The sequence below is a fragment of the Zootoca vivipara genome, chromosome 7 (assembly GCF_965207765.1).
Source record: "Zootoca vivipara chromosome 7, rZooViv2.hap1.1, whole genome shotgun sequence".
Classification (NCBI taxonomy): domain Eukaryota; kingdom Metazoa; phylum Chordata; class Lepidosauria; order Squamata; family Lacertidae; genus Zootoca; species Zootoca vivipara.
Window position 1 is genome coordinate 24,264,887 of NC_142590.1, and position 15,879 is coordinate 24,280,765.

The 15,879-nt window shown below is 40.4% G+C and overlaps 1 pseudogene; it reads right to left on the reverse strand.

The window, feature by feature from the left end:
• Positions 1-754: 754 nt before the first annotated feature.
• Positions 755-13,067, reverse strand: LOC118089133 (acyl-CoA-binding protein pseudogene; annotated as a pseudogene).
• Positions 13,068-15,879: the final 2,812 nt, after the last annotated feature.

Sequence of the window (15,879 nt, forward strand, 5' to 3'; positions counted from 1 at the left end):
TTAACAAAGTGTTTAAGAAGACTTTTCATAAGAAACCAGAAGCTTTCCTGCTAGGTATTCTAGGAGAAGAGATTCCCAAGAAAGACTAGACCTTATTTTTATATGCTACAACAGCGGCGAGGGTTATTTTAGCCCAGAGATGGAACCAGCAAGAAATTCCAACAGTAGAAGATTGGCAAAACAAGATGATTGAATACGTAGAACTGGCAAAAATGTCAGGGAAGATCCGAGACCAGCGAGACCAACTGTTTGAAAAAGACTGGAGTGATTTTATTCCGTATTTGAAAGAACATTGTAAACGTTTAACAACACTAACAGGACTGATTTAAAGGTTTGCTAGTCAAAATTATAAGCTTATTTACAATTATAAGGAATATGAAAGTAAAAAGAAAGGTAGACAGGGGGAATGAGAAATGCGGATGAAACTACAAATTGAAGTTAGAAAGTCAGTTTGGAGGGTTGGAGGGAACTTGATGACTCAGGAGAGTTACCGGTAAAACATAGGTGATGATAAGAAATGTAAAAACTGTATGGTGTTTTTGTTTTTGTGTTGTTGTTTTTGAAAATGAAAATGCTAATAATAATAATAATAAAGATAATGCTTGCTATATAAACCATCAGATGTAAATTTACACAGCTATTAATTATAGAAAGTGGCACCAAGTCTACTGCCATACTGTGTAACATAGTTTTAGTTATCCACAGCATTAATACAGTAAGATATGTTTCTATTTAAAGGCACGCAGGAAGGAGTTTATTGCACTCTGTATTTTTCCTTCAGTTCTCCTGCTTTTTAAGTATGTGCTTTCACTGCATCTTCTTTGGACATTCTTTTGAAATCAAGCACCCCAGGACATTCCGTATTCACATCTCCGACTGGCCTGCTTGTAATGGCTGTAGATAACCAGCGTTTCTGGATTGGTTGGTTGGGTCTTCAGCTTCTTGACTTCTTCTGCAGTTTTACCAAACTGTGCTTGTGTCGTGGTTGCAGAAGCACTCAGCAACTTCCTCCTGGTGCTAATGCAGAGAAAACAAAGCAGGAAGAGGAAGAGGAAGAGAAGGAGGAGGAGGAGGAGGAGGAGGAGGAGGAAGAAGAAGAAGAAGAAGAAGAAGAAGAAGAAGAAGAAGAAGAAGAAGAAGAAGAAGAGTTTGGATTTGATATCCCGCTTTATCACTATCCTAAGGAGTCTCAAAGCAGCAAACATTCTCCTTTCCCTTCCTCCCCCACAACAAACACTCTGTGAGGTGAGTGAGGCTGAGAGATTCAGAGAAGTGTGATCAGCCCAAGGTCACCCAGCAGCTGCATGTGGAGGAGTGGGTAAGCGAACCCGGTTCGCCAGATTACGAGGCCACCACAGATTTAGAAAAGCTGTTCCTGTTTCTGATTTGTTCCCGGAATGTCCCACTTTTACTTAGGGCGTCCCAATTTTCCTTGGAGAAATGTTGGAGGGTAAGGAGTTATCCAACCCCCCAAGCTGTCTGAAGGCAATCCTCTATAGGGAAGGTTTTTCTTAATGTTTAATGTTTTGTTGTGTTCTTATATATGTTGGAAGGTGCGCAGAGTGGCAGGGACAACCCATTAAGATGTGTGGGGTATAAATAGTATAATTATGATTCTGGAATGGGACGTCCCTATTTTTATCTGAAAACCGTTGGAAGCTATGCTGCTGTATATTGCCAAGTGAATATCTTGGCCAGTGCCAGATTTACGTATAAGCTAAACAGGCTATAGCTTAGGGCCCCACTCTCTTGCCCCCCCCCCAAAAAAAAACTAAAGGAAAACAACTGGATGCACATTTCCAAAATTTAAGATAAAAAACAAATAAAATAAAACCAACATACTATAACAGTGTTTTGTGTTGTGTATGGACCTATTAGGTCCATAAATTACTCTAGAGCATATATTCAACACAAAAAAACCAGCAACAATTTGTTTTTGACAAAGGACAGCTGGACATAGAAAGGGCCCCATTACCTTCAGAAGCTTAGGGCTTCATCAAACCTAAATCCGGCCCTGATCTTGGCCTGCATCTTAAACCCAGAATGAATTACTGATCTGATTGATTCAGAAATTGCAAGTCTTGCAAGAAATGTAATGAGAGCTGAACTAAAAAAATATGCTGTGATTTATAATTATTAACAGGTTTAAGCTGTATTTTTTAAAAGAAGACTGCAGGAAAATATGGGAATGAAAACATTTTTAAAGCCAGTTAAATCTTTAGTACACTGTTTCTAAACACGCTCCATAATAATAGGCCCCACTGATTCCAGTGGCTTTTAATTAGTTCCATGTAAATCTGCTTAGGACTGTAGTGTAAGTGTGATCAAATGTAGCATTTCTTTCCCCTTAGCATCATAAAGAATTGAGTTCAACATGGGAAGTGGTGTGAACAAGTCAGCATTAAACCGCACACAAACTTTTCTCACAATGGATCGTAGGAGCACCACCCCCACCTCCTCAAAAGTACAGCTTCGTATCTCCATGGGCAAATAATTTGTTGTGTTGTGATGAGCATATTTAAGAGAGGGAAGAAAAAAATCAACAAGGTTATTAAGAGAATAAAACAAAGATGGTGTTCGTTTAGGATAAATGGGCCAGGCTCGTCAGCTTCAGTTTGAGAAATCAAAGCTGCTTCCACAAGCTAGTTGTTTTGCTTAGAATGGCCAAGTATTAACTCTTTTGTCCATCCGGTATGGTTTTTCCTTTTTAAACGACTTTGCGTTAGGTGTAAGTTACTGTATTGATGAATCAAATATTTTTAGCTGGGGTCCCCCACCCTTGTTTTTAACCCATACCCAGATTCACCTGGCTTCATCAGCTGACTAGATAAAATCCATCAGGCTTTGCCTTCTGAGCCACTCAAACTCATTAGATTCTGTTTCTTGACCAATTAATTTAAAGTCTACCTCTGGCTCTTCCCACTGACCCACACTGTCTCTTACTCACTGGTCAGGTGCTTTTTTTTAAAAAAATGGCACGCTGCTAACTCTGACTTTAGTAGGGATGGTTAGCATTCTGCTGCCTCTTGAAGACATACCTGTTTAGTCAAGCCTTCCCCTGAATTTGAACTTCTTTATTATCCAACTTCTTTATTATTACAGTGGACACTCGGGTTGCGAACGTGATCCGTGCGGGCGGCATATTTGCAATCCGCAGCACCATGTCTGCGCACGCACGGGTTGTGGTTTGGCGCTTCTGCGCATCCGCAAAGTGCGATTTAGTGTTTCTGTGCATGCACGAGTGCTGAAACCCAGAAGTAACCTGTTCCGGGACTTCTGGGTACGGCGGGGTGCACAACCCAAAAACATGCAACCTGAATTGCCTGTAACCCGAAGTATGACTGTATTTGTAACTTTAATTGTTATTCTTTGATGGGCTTGTTTCGTTGTATTTTTAAAATTTGGGTGGGTTTTTTTTTACTGTTTTGATGGAATTGTTTTACTGTGAATGTAATTACGTATGAATTTTATAGTTAATTTTTTTTGCTTGTAAACCACCTTCTCAGCGTTGCAGCTCATTTGCAACAGAAGCCTCTGATATTAACTAAAATGTTGATACTGTATACGTAACTGGCATTGTGAAGACTAATTAGTATGGTCAGGTAAATTTTATCATTCTAAACTTTGTGTTTCATTTCATGTAATCAGCTCACCAAGTGGCTATTACATGGGTAAGATGGTGTTCATCACTCCCACAAAGGTACTTTTGGGCCAATATAGTCGTACTTCGAAGTCGATGAGAATCTGTTCCGGAAGTCCATTCAACTTCGAAATGCTCGACTTCCAGAGCTCTGCTTCTGATTGGCTGCAGGAAGCTCCTGCAGCCAATCAGAAGCCACAGAAGCCCCATCGAACGTTTGGCTTCCAAAAGAACGTTAGATTTCGATTGTTTGGGAGCCAGAACATTCGACTCCCAAGGTGTTCAGGAGCCCAGGTACGACTGTACATAGTACAAAATGCCTTGCTGCTGTCTGTTGCGTGTTACCCATAATCCATCTATTTGTCATACCGCTGATAACTTTGAAATCTTATCTGAGGTTAGAAACATAAAGAATGACAATATTGCCTTAAACTGGCTTGCGATCAAAATCTTCCCCAAGAGAGGTGTAAAGTTGGGAGGATACACAGCTGGATTTGTGGAGTGAAATAGCAAGAGGGTCCTTTGAAAAGATGCCACAGCGGAACCTTCAAAATTCTGTGGAAAAATTGCTCCTGGTGGACAAGATACTATATCCCCTCCATCACTGCCACCAAAAAACAAAGCTTTTTTAACTGACAGAGCTTAGGGTGGTAGGAAAGTGAGCACATCCAAGATGCTTCCCAGAGCAGTTATTTTTTGATTACGGCATCCCACCTGAGAGTACTTTCAAATCCAAAACATCACAGTTGGGGAGCACTATCTAGGATGTCTTTTAGATGCATGTTCCTTCCTTGATCACTGCAGATATTGCAGCCAGCTTCCACCCCTGACATGTTTAAGGACAATCACCCTTGAAAGGTAAGTGATGGGCAAACTCCACTTGGCTTTTGACTTATCTCGGAGAAAATTCAAGGGGAGCTTCAGTTTTCTTACCATTTTCTCCCGGCACTTAATGCCATGCAAGAATATTGATGCTACTGCCAAACATACTCGTAACTGCACTTCCTCTTGGGAACTGTAGTTTTCGTTTCATTTGCCCTGCACTGTCTTCAGTGGCTCCCAAGTTATTACGTTGCCGAGTTCTCTATGCGTCCCCTGAACATTTAGTTGCACAAATATTTGCTTGAGCACATGCACAGGCAATGTGTTGGATTTAGAAGCCCCCTTGACATCCAGACCCACCCACCAAGTTCAGTCTGTTTGGTGCTTCTGGTGCACTGTCCAGAGTAGAAGCACAATAGACTCCCTGGCAGAAGTGTGTGCTCTTATGCACCCTGACCACACACATGAAATAGACATCACAATGCTGGTTCATAACACCATTCATCCATTTGCTGTGGAGCCTCCCTATTCTCAACTGTTTTCTTATTCATTTGTATGGAGAAATCTAGCCCACATACCACACACTGGGACTTGCTGGTGATTTTTAATGGAAACCCTACACAGGAGCTAGATTTTATACACAGGTGTATGCTCTGAGTCAAATTAATTTGCTATAAACTCTTTTTTTTCAGTTGTGCTTCTACTTTTACATTATGATCCACATGGCCTAGCTGAAACTGTCCGGACTGTTCTCTAAATCCTGCATGTTAGCAAAGCAGGTTCTCCCCATAGAGGAGAACATGGGTTGCGGAAGGGTTAACAAGACATCCCAGGGTTGGAGAGGCGGCAGGGCTGGCTCTACATAGACCCCCGGTGGCACAGTGCACCACAGCGGGGGGCTGGTAAGCTGGGCGCCAGCCTGGCAAGGAGGGCGGTGCGCGGCGAAGGCGTGCGGAAACCAATTGCGCCCTGCGAGGGCGGGGCGGGCGGCAGAGCGATCTCCGCCCCTCAGCACCAGGGCGCGTGATCTGCTCAAGACAGCCCTGAGAGGCGGGTCAGTTTGGATGGCCACATGTGTGATTGGTGGGTGTGCTGTTGCTGGGGAAATTTGCTTGTAGCAAGTGATTGATTGACAGCCTTACCCTATATATGCTTAGCGAGCAGCTTTCAGTTCCACTTTTGCTGCTCGCAACGAATCTCCCGCCCGCCCTCCTCTAATTTTAGGCGTTCTTGCATTGACCTTGCTGCGCCTCTCATGGGGTCGCCTGCTTTGGATCAGGGACCTGGTAGGAATTTTGCCACTTGGCTGATTGGCTGGTGCCAGGTGGTTTTTGCCTACTACGCTGCAATAAATCAGAACTTGTAAGGTTGCGGTTAGGCATTGGTTCAAATTGGATGGTGGAGCGGTACGGATTTTGGTTGGGCCTGCCCCTCATAGTTGCTGCTGCCTTTAGGGGTATTCCGTTAAAGGAATCCTGGGGCTCTACATGTTTGCCCGTTTATCCCCGTTAGGGGCCAGGGCCGCGCATGAGCCTTGGGGAGCATCTGAGGGATGAGGTCAAGGGCGTGGCCCCTGCCCCGATCTCTCCCAGAGGGTGCTTACCTACTGGCTCCCCTACTAGGATAGGGGAGTCAGATCTGTCCCAGGTGGGGGACAGATGGCAAGAACCAATGCCTAAGCAACCACTCACATGCAGTTGTATTTTAAATAAAGTTGTGGCCAAATTAATGCCCAAAACCTTAAACTTAAAATATTCTGTGAAGTGCGAGTTATTGGGGGGGATGTCTTGGAACCTCGGCACGCAAGTGACAGAACTTGGCAGATCCCGTGCAGAAAAGTGAAAATACCTCTAAAATGAGACAGCCAATGCGGCGCGTGCCTCACAATGAGGATCTGAAGTCATCATACATAGGAGCTCCCATCCTGAAGATGAAAGACTTGACCATAATAATGGAGGCAACTTTTAATTGCCAATGCCGGGGCCAAAATTCAGGTCATTTTTCACTTCACAGCGTGAGCTATTGTAGCCCTTTTAAAATGAAGATTAGGGCATCAGTTGGAATCCCTCCAGTTTTCTGAAGCTAAACCCAATATAATAATCACCAGAGGTGATCCATAGCCCTACCATGGCACCTTTCATGGTTTCAACTTGTAAGAGTCCTACTATGGGAAGTCTAGATAGTGACAGAAAATGGCAAAATATAGTATAGCCTTTGCTACTCAACTGTCAACAAAAAACATGATGACTCTCAGATCATTCTCCAATATTTATTTGAGATGTTGAAAGGTCTATTAGACATACACATATTTCATTTGCTTGTTTCAAAATCAGCCTCATGAAACCCCAGTGACCTGAATTTACTGCCAGCACTTCTGTTTTTCCTCAGAGTCTCATTGTAGAAAAATATCCCAAGGAGTGTCTCACCTTCCTCGAGAATCCACTTAGGACTGCAGATTTTCTGTGATGTCCCCACTCTTTCCCTTGCTCTAGGAGCCCAGGACTAGCTTTGCGGCAGTTCTGTGAAGACACTGATAATTCTACATGCTTTGTTCGCTATCTTTAAAATCAACATGACAAAGAAGATGATTTTTAAAAAATTCTCTGGATCGTGCAAGGTGGCTTTTTTAAAAACAACCCAAACATGTAAAATAATCAGTTATAGGCTGCTGAACCTTTAAAGGGGATTAATTCAGTGGGATAAACTGCAGTTAAGTAACTTTTATCAAGCAAACTGGGTTAGATGGTTAAAAGCGAGTACAAAAAAATTCCTAAAAACATACAGTAGGTAGCAGTTTATATGTCAAGAAAAACTGAGCGAAATTTTGACACTCTGATGTCTAGCAGATAGTACTTAAATCATTTTTCTCCAAACTTCAGTCATAAAATCTTCAAAGAGTTTTAGCCATAATACAAATTTTTAGACTAAGAAGTGGTGTTTGAAGTTATTTTATAGGATTTTGCTGTAAGGGCTCCAATTGATTTGTAGTAAGATAAAAGAGGAAAACTTTATTTTCGAAGCTTTGTCGGAAAAAGCTTAGCTTCCATTGGTCGTTTTGCCAATATGCCTGGAGGGGAGGATGATGTCGACATGGATATTATATGCCTTTCCGAACTGAACTGAGTTTACACCTCCTGCTGTTTGTGTTATGGTTAAAATCTGTCACAAAACTGGCAGTGATTTATTAAATGTTTAATGAAGTAAGACAAAAACTTCAGGAACTACAAACAGAAAAGTAGAACATCGCATTAAAGTATAATAATATAGGTTATATATCTGATTTTTTTGGTATTTCTTTTGCTAAAAATGTGCAAAACACAATTAGAAATCAAGGAAGTATCAAAAGATAATAGGGAGCCACACATCATTCTAACCAACACTTGCTTTTTAAAAAATGCTTTCGTTTCCTTTCCCCAAATGGAGCAGAAGGAAAGGAAAGAAAAACAGAAATGAAATAAAATACCTGCATTCTCTAAAGAAGGTGCCTTAAAAAGATATCTGATAGGTTTTTATTTTGTAGTAAGACTTTGCTAGATTGGTTACCACCGTTATTCACTTCAGAATATTTCCCCTTTAGCAGGTGCACATTCTGGTCTAATTTTCAGCTAATTAATCGAATATTTCATGCCATTTGGATTTAAATACTCAAATCTGAAATCTACAAGCAACACGAAAATTTTCCCAGAAAAGCACCACTTAATTCAATGGGTGTGGTAGTTTGGTTTCATTTCCTATAGGGCTTACAGAGATGTTTTCTTGAAGGATTGTCTTTCCACTGTTGTTTGTTAATTTCCCCTCCTGATTCTGAGCATACCGGTGTGTAAATATATGGGTAAAGATATGCATATAGATGCCACAGTTTCGAGGATATTTCACAAGATACAAATAACATTGGTATAAAAAAATTTATACCAATAAATCAAGTCAAGATCAAACATAAAGGAAATGATAAATTCAAACATCAAAGTGAAACAATTAAAACCTAAAAGAACTTTGGAAGTTCTTTTCCTGGCATCAAAAAACCTTTGCAATGTTGGCACCAGGAATTCTGTGAAAGGAGGGAATTCCATCCATGTGGGGGCAGATTCCATAAATGGAGAACTACCACCTGAAAGACTTTCTCCCCCCCCCCCATTTTTTAAAATTCATTTTATAGTAACAACATATAAAATCATACACAAAAAATACATAACACAACCAAAACAAAACAAAACAAACAATACATAAAATTATTATCATTTCATCATTTTCTTTAACCTCTTTAAGTGACTTCCTCGAATCCCACCTCACTGAATTTCAATTTTAATCATCTTTAGCAGTTACCTAAATTAAAAAATTAAACCATATTCAACATTATATCCTTATCAAAACTTTCTCTCAGTTTAACCCTCCTAATATACTATAATACTAAATAAAATTCCTACTTCTACACTGAAAGCCTATGACAACTTCCAAAAATATTCCAAAATGTCAAATATTACTACTGTATATTTTTTCAAATATAATTTGAATTTCTTCCAAACTTCTTCCACCATCTCTTCTTTTTGTTCGTGGATTCTTCCAGTCAGTTCGGCAAGTCCATCATCTTCATTTCCCATTCTTCTATGGTTGGTATCTCTCGGGTCTTCCAATTCTTGGCAAGTAAAAGTCTCGCTGCTGTTGTGGCATACAGAAAGAATATAACATCTTTTTTGGAAATTTCTCCCCCAACTATTCCAAGTAAAAAGGCTTCTGGTTTCTTAATAAAGGTGTTTTTCAACACTTTTTTCAACTCATTATAAATCTTTTCCCAGAAGTCTTTCACCTTGGGGCATGTCCACCACATATGATAAAATGTTCCTTCTTTTTCTTTACATTTCCAGCATTTATTGCCATATGTATGGTAAATTTTAGCGAGCTTAACAGGTGTTAAATACCATCTATACATCATTTTCATCATATTTTCTCTCAGTACATTATATGCTGTAAACTTAATTCCATTTTTCCACATCCTCTCCCAATCCTCCAACAGGATGTTGTGCCCCACATCTTTAGCCCAACCAATCATTACTGATTTAACTTGTTTGTCTTTCGTATGCCATTCCAGCAATAAATTAGACATCTTAGAAAGATCCTTGGTTTTTGTATCTAACAATTCCATTTCCAATTTGGATTTCTCTGATTAAAAACCTGTATTTTTCTTATCCATCCTAAACACTTCATTAATCTGGTGATACCGTAACCAATCGTTTAATTTCTCCTTAAGCTGATCAAATGTCATTAACTTAAAATTATTCTCCTCTTCCATCAACAAATCACTATACTTCAACCACTTGGTTTCCATATCCTGAAAGACCTTCTCTTCATTTGCCACCCAATACACCTCAGAAGATGGTGGCGCCTGGTTGAGACTAAGCAAGCTTTTGTTCTGATCTAGCAGGGCTCTGTTCTTACATTCTAATGTCCTTTAGCAGACCAACCTTCAGTTCTCTGTTCTTGTCAAGACTTGGCTTCCATCGGTAGGCCAATCACTAACTCTAGACTTGGGTCTGCCTTCTGCAAATCCCCAGATCTCCCCTCCTAGTGGTTTCCTGTAAAAGAATATGGGAGAACAAGATGGAAACACAGAAAATAATGTCACAGGGCTGAGCTGAAATCCCCGAGAATTGCACTCATGGTCTCACTGAGTATGGACACTCTGCTGAAAAGTTTGCAGATGCAGTAAGATATCCAATGTAAATTTCTGGTTTCTAAAATTTTTTTACTCCAGGTCTTTTAAAAAAGTGTCAGCATGGGATTCGCCCCCACCTTTTTCTAAAGTATAAAAACAGATGTTATCAACTTGTACGTATAAACAACTCAAATTCTTATAGAATTTTGAATGGAATTTGCCAAAACTTGTAGACTGGGTGAACAGTTGCATTTCAGCTTGGGACATAAAGTACGGTTGCCATATGTCCTCTTTTTCCAGGACATGTCTTCTTTTTCATGGGTAGAGTCGTCATAGCGATCCATACTTAAAAGTAGAAGTCGGCAAATGTGTCCTCTTTTTTGCTCTTCAAAATATGACAGCCCGAAAGTAACTTGACTCTATTTTCTCTCGGTGTCTAGAGATATTTTAGACTCACATTTGCATCTCTTGGGGAAAGCTGGAAAATGCCCCTAGTATTTAAGTTTCTATTCTGTCTTGTTTTCCTGAAATGTTTGTCTGAATATTTTACTTCTTAAATGTTGTGCACAACATATTAACCACAGAATGCCAGGAAAATGAGATCATTGGAGGGGATGGAAGTTGGTGAAGTGGAGAATGTACCTTTCTACCAATATCTCTGTTGAAAGAAATGTCACTGGTCTAAAATTTACAGCGTGCTGTTCGTTGAAAGAAAATTGTATGAAAATGATGTATAGGTGGTATTTAACACCAGTTAAATTGGCAATGATGTATAGAACTGTTTTTAATGCATGCTGGAAATGTAAATAAAAAGAAGGCACGTTCTACCACATGTAGTGGACGTGCAAAGTAATGAAAGCATTCTGGGAAATGATATATAATGAGCTGAAAAAAATGTTTAAAATAACATTCGTGAAAAAACCAGAAGCTTTTTTGTTAGGCATTATAGGTATAGAGATTACAAAAGAGCAGAAAAGAGTATTTATGTGTGTGATGTATGCAATGACAGCAACAAAGTTCCAACTAGAGAAGAATGGCTGATGAAAATGATGGACTATACCGAAATGGTGAAATTGACTGGGAGAATCAGAGACCAGAATGACAAGAAGTTTAGGAGAGAATGGGGGGGGGGAATAGTTTACTTAAGAGAACATTGTAAACAGTTAAAAACTTTGGCAGGATAAGAATAATACTTGTAAAAGACAAAATATAATGGAAAAGTAAATAATAGATATAACAAATGGGGGGGGGAGGATAAGCTGAATGAAAAGGGATGGACAATGGAAACCAGAGAAGGGTGGAGGGAAGTCAAGGGCTTCTGAGAATCCTAAATGTAAAGGTGATTGATATGTTTAAATAAAAATATGTTAAGTAAAATTTGAATAAATAATATTTTTTTAGAAAAAGAAAAAGAAAGAAATTTCACTGAGCTGTTGTTATTGGAGTAATGAACAACTGGTATGAGCAAACTCATTCCCTAGGGTATTCAAGGGTATTTCAAAAAGCCCACTCTACATTCGTCTAACAGAACACTTAGACCCGAAATATAATTTATCATTATCTAGTTTCAGCTACTACAGGTTTCAGAATTCCAGAACTTAATGAGCTGGTTCACACAATTGTTGTTATGCTACACACAAACCACCCTAACCTATTCTTGGGCACATATCAGTGTAGAAAAACATATTGTGATAACCAGCAGATATGGCTGATAACAATTTCTAGCCATCACAGAGCTGCTTTTTACTGACATCCCAATTTTGAGAATCACACCTGGCCATATCTATGATTGGCCAATTCACACAATAATTTTTGCCCTGCAAGTACTTGCCCAGAGAGAGTTCACATCTGTTGTGTGAACAAGCCCGATATGCACTAACAATATTGTTCAGTCGGTACTCATTGAAAAAAAGCTGGCAATCTAGCAGCCCAGTTGGGCCATTTGAGGATGTGATATTTTATTTGGTACGGATTTAGTACATGTTAGCAACCGGTACACATGGTGATAAATTGGATGTGATACCTATTCACAAGGTATAGCTAGATGGGGAAAAGAAAGAGTGTTACCTATGGATCTGGAGAACTTTTCTTCAAATGGTTGCTCTGATAAAGTTCACTGGATGATCTCGGATGAATCACTATCTTTCTGTTGTTGTTGTTGTTGTTGTTGTTGTTGTTGTTGTTGTTGTTGTGAATCAAATTCATGGTGATGTCGGTAGTCAGCTATTTTTGTTTATTCACATCTGCCACATTCAAGTGAAAACCAAGTGGCCAGGCCCTTCCTTTTTATAGCAAAATGCAAATGAGGATTTACTTCACAACTTCTGTTGTTTAGTCACTTTACTCCCAGGCTGTCTCACTTCTGATCTCAGGACTGCCTTGTGAGAAAAATGAGAGCACACAATAAGGGCTAGAGCTGGGTGTTCAGCTCCCCTCAGCAACAACGCACATTTTCTTGAAGATGTTAGACTCCATCCCTCTGTTTTATACTTGAATGGGACTAACAGCAAATATTGGGGCTCCATATGGGAAAATATAGGGGGCCCTTAATGAATTCTACCTGTGACTCTCCGAAAATAACGCTCCCAGTCCATCTACTTCTAAATACAGTAGTTAAGGGGACCATAAAAGAAGATAACTTGGAGAAGGGGTTGGGCTCTGTGCTTCCACAACATCTAGTTACTCCCTGGCTGAAAGAGCGAGGTATTTATAGCTAGATGAAGGGCTTTGCATGTGTAGACCAACCTGTACTGTGTCCTGTCCCTGGAGTTAAAAACGAAGACCTGCTCTCAGTGTATAGGAAGCCACTGCTGCATGTTACCGCATACAGGCAAACTGAGCAGTGATTTTGGCAGAACTGTGGGTCCATTGGATTGTATGGGCATGAATATAGCCATGCCAGTTGAAGTCTTGAAGGGCAGTGCCAGCATATGTAAAGGCAATCAGGGGTGTCATCACGCGTGGCGCTGTGGTCTAAACCACTGAGCCTCTTGGGCTTGCCAATTGGAAAGTCGGCAGTTCAAATCCCCACAATGGGGTGAGCTCCCGTTGATCTGTCCCAGCTCCTGCTAACCTAGCAGTTCGAAAGCACACTAGTGCAAGTAGATAAATAGGTACCACTATGGCAGGAAGGTAAATGGGGTTTCCGTGCGCTCTGGCACTTGTCACGGTGCCCCGTTGTACCAGAAGTGGTTTAGTCCTGCTGGCCACATGACCCGGAAAAGCTGTCTGCAGACAAATGCTGGATCCCTCAACCTGAAAAGCAAGATGAGCTGTGTACAAACCATAAGAGCCAACTCCTAGGGGCTGAGGCCCCTTTGCCCCCCCCCAAAAATATATTTGAGAGGGCCAGGCACCCCAAACTTGATGAACAGTGCATACAAGTGGTACATCTTGTGATCGATTACGTGGGGTGGGGCTTACCTGCCCCCCCGCAATATTTTATTCATGTTGGCACCTCTGGTACACACGATACATTTAAAGCACATTTGAAGCACATCCCCTGCAAAGAATTCTGGGCACTGTAGTTCCCACCTCACAAAGTTACAATTCCCAGCAGCCCTTCACAAACTACAGTTCCCAGAATTCTTTGAGGGAGGAAATGTGTTTTGATTGTGCTTTGCTGATGCAGTGTATACGCAGCCAGAGTGGGATATAAGGACCCGGGCATCCCTTATGGTATCCTGATATTGCATTAAAAGCATTTAAATGGTTGAATTTTATGCATAGGTAGAGGGTTCAACTAGATGACCTGCGAGGTGCCTGCCAACTCTATTGATCTATGATTCTTTAATAGACACACCCCAGTCCTGAAATTTATCATACAAATACATTTGGGACCTTTCTCCCTTCCGCTCTGTTGCATTTTCCCATAGTTTAAGACATATCATTAAGACGTTTGGTTTGAGTTTTCCTTTCCCCCCTTTTATTCTTGCAGTGTAGAAGCATTTTAAATATGTCCAATTTTTTAGCCCTACTTTTCTCTCCTTGAGGACAGGAGGAAGCAAAGAGCATCAAGTCTGATTAAAAGTAACAGTAGATCTGCAAAGTCCTCTTGGAGGGGGGGGGGAAGTTAACTCTTCAGGTGCCACCATTGCCTTTTCTTCTGCTTTGCTGGTTAAAGAATCGTGGTAGGAGATTGCCCACAAGTGCCCGTGGCAGCCTGAGGGTTATTCTTTTGCTAAAGAAGAAGCATTTCTTGAGATACTTATCAGTTAAGTTTAGAAGCAATGTGAAAAGCTTACACTTGATCATTTCTGCCCTCCTTGGTATATGACACTGCCTGTAGCTATTGCAGAGATATTCAAGGGTGCCTTAACTCAGCAAACCAAGATGGCAAATGACATTGGAGATATCCTTAATCCTTGGCCTCATATAAACTAATGGTTATTTTAACAGGGGCGATTTCTCCCCTCTCCCCCCCACAATATTTGATCACATATGAAGCATGCTATCTCAAAGAGTATAAAGAGATTATTTTATGCTTAAGGACTTAAGGGGTGCATTTGTGATGTCTTAACACAGTTGCTCATGTTGAAGGGTCCCTCCCCCTTTTGCACCTATGTGATCTCCTCTTACTATACAATGTACTATTTTGTATTTTTAATATAAGCAACCGGCTGTGTTCACACATGCTTTTTTCATGGAGGGAAATTTTTCTCTGGAATTAGATGGATTAATTAGTTTTCCTGCAGCCCACAAGGCAGAAGTTGCAGAACTGATGAGCCCTAGGTTCTTCTGTACCCCAAATTTTGGGTCAGCAGAGAGAGAAGGGATTTTTTTAAAGGGCTCCCTAGCTACACATTTATGTCCTGGATGACTTTAACTAGCTCATCCATGCGGACTCAGAGACCATTCATCTTAGAATTGTAGAGTTGGAGAACACCTCGAGGATCATCTAGTCCAATCCCCTGCAATGCAGGAATTTCAATACATGGTCTCCCATCCAATTTGAAACCAAACCAGACCCAGCTTAGCTTTTCAAATGTGCTAGCAGTTTTATTGCTACACCACTAGGAAGGATTTTTTTTTTTGGAGTGGGTGGGTAAAAAATAAACTTCTTTGTTAATTCTGAAGCATCTCAAGAGAGGATAACTAGTGTGACATTTTCATCACTAGTTAAAATGGCAATTTCATATGTTTGGAAATGAGCATGTCTGAATTCCTCAGGACAAATGGAATTTTTAAATGTAGCATTAAAAGCAACTTAGTTGTGATGGGCAGCCATTTGCGTGTATATTAGGCAAAACTGCAAACAAAACTGTGTTTATTTGGATAAATTCACACTGAGGGTAATAATGATGTTGTTGTTGGTGGTGGTGGTGATGATGATGATGATAATAATATGTACGCACTACACAATAAAATGCAACCCAACTACCGGTAGGGAGACATACAAATTTTCTCAATCGATACAAAATCAAAATAGAGAGACATAATGATATATAAAGCATTCACACAATGCATTTTTCATGCGGACTTTAAATCAATCAATCAATCAATCAATCACAAACTGATTGTGAAATTTGGAGGACTGAGCTACATACTTGGGATACCCACCCACCAACTCACACATTTTATTTTACTGTGTTCTGTTGGTTAAAGCAATTTCCCCCCTCCTGTCCAGTTCACTTCGGTAGCAGAGCAGGGATGGGATAGGGCTGCCATATACAGTATGTATCTGGATATTACCAGGATTTCAAAGGCATGGGGGATTGCCGCAATGGGGTGCTTTGTCCTGGATCTAAGGCAAGGCAATTGAAAAATT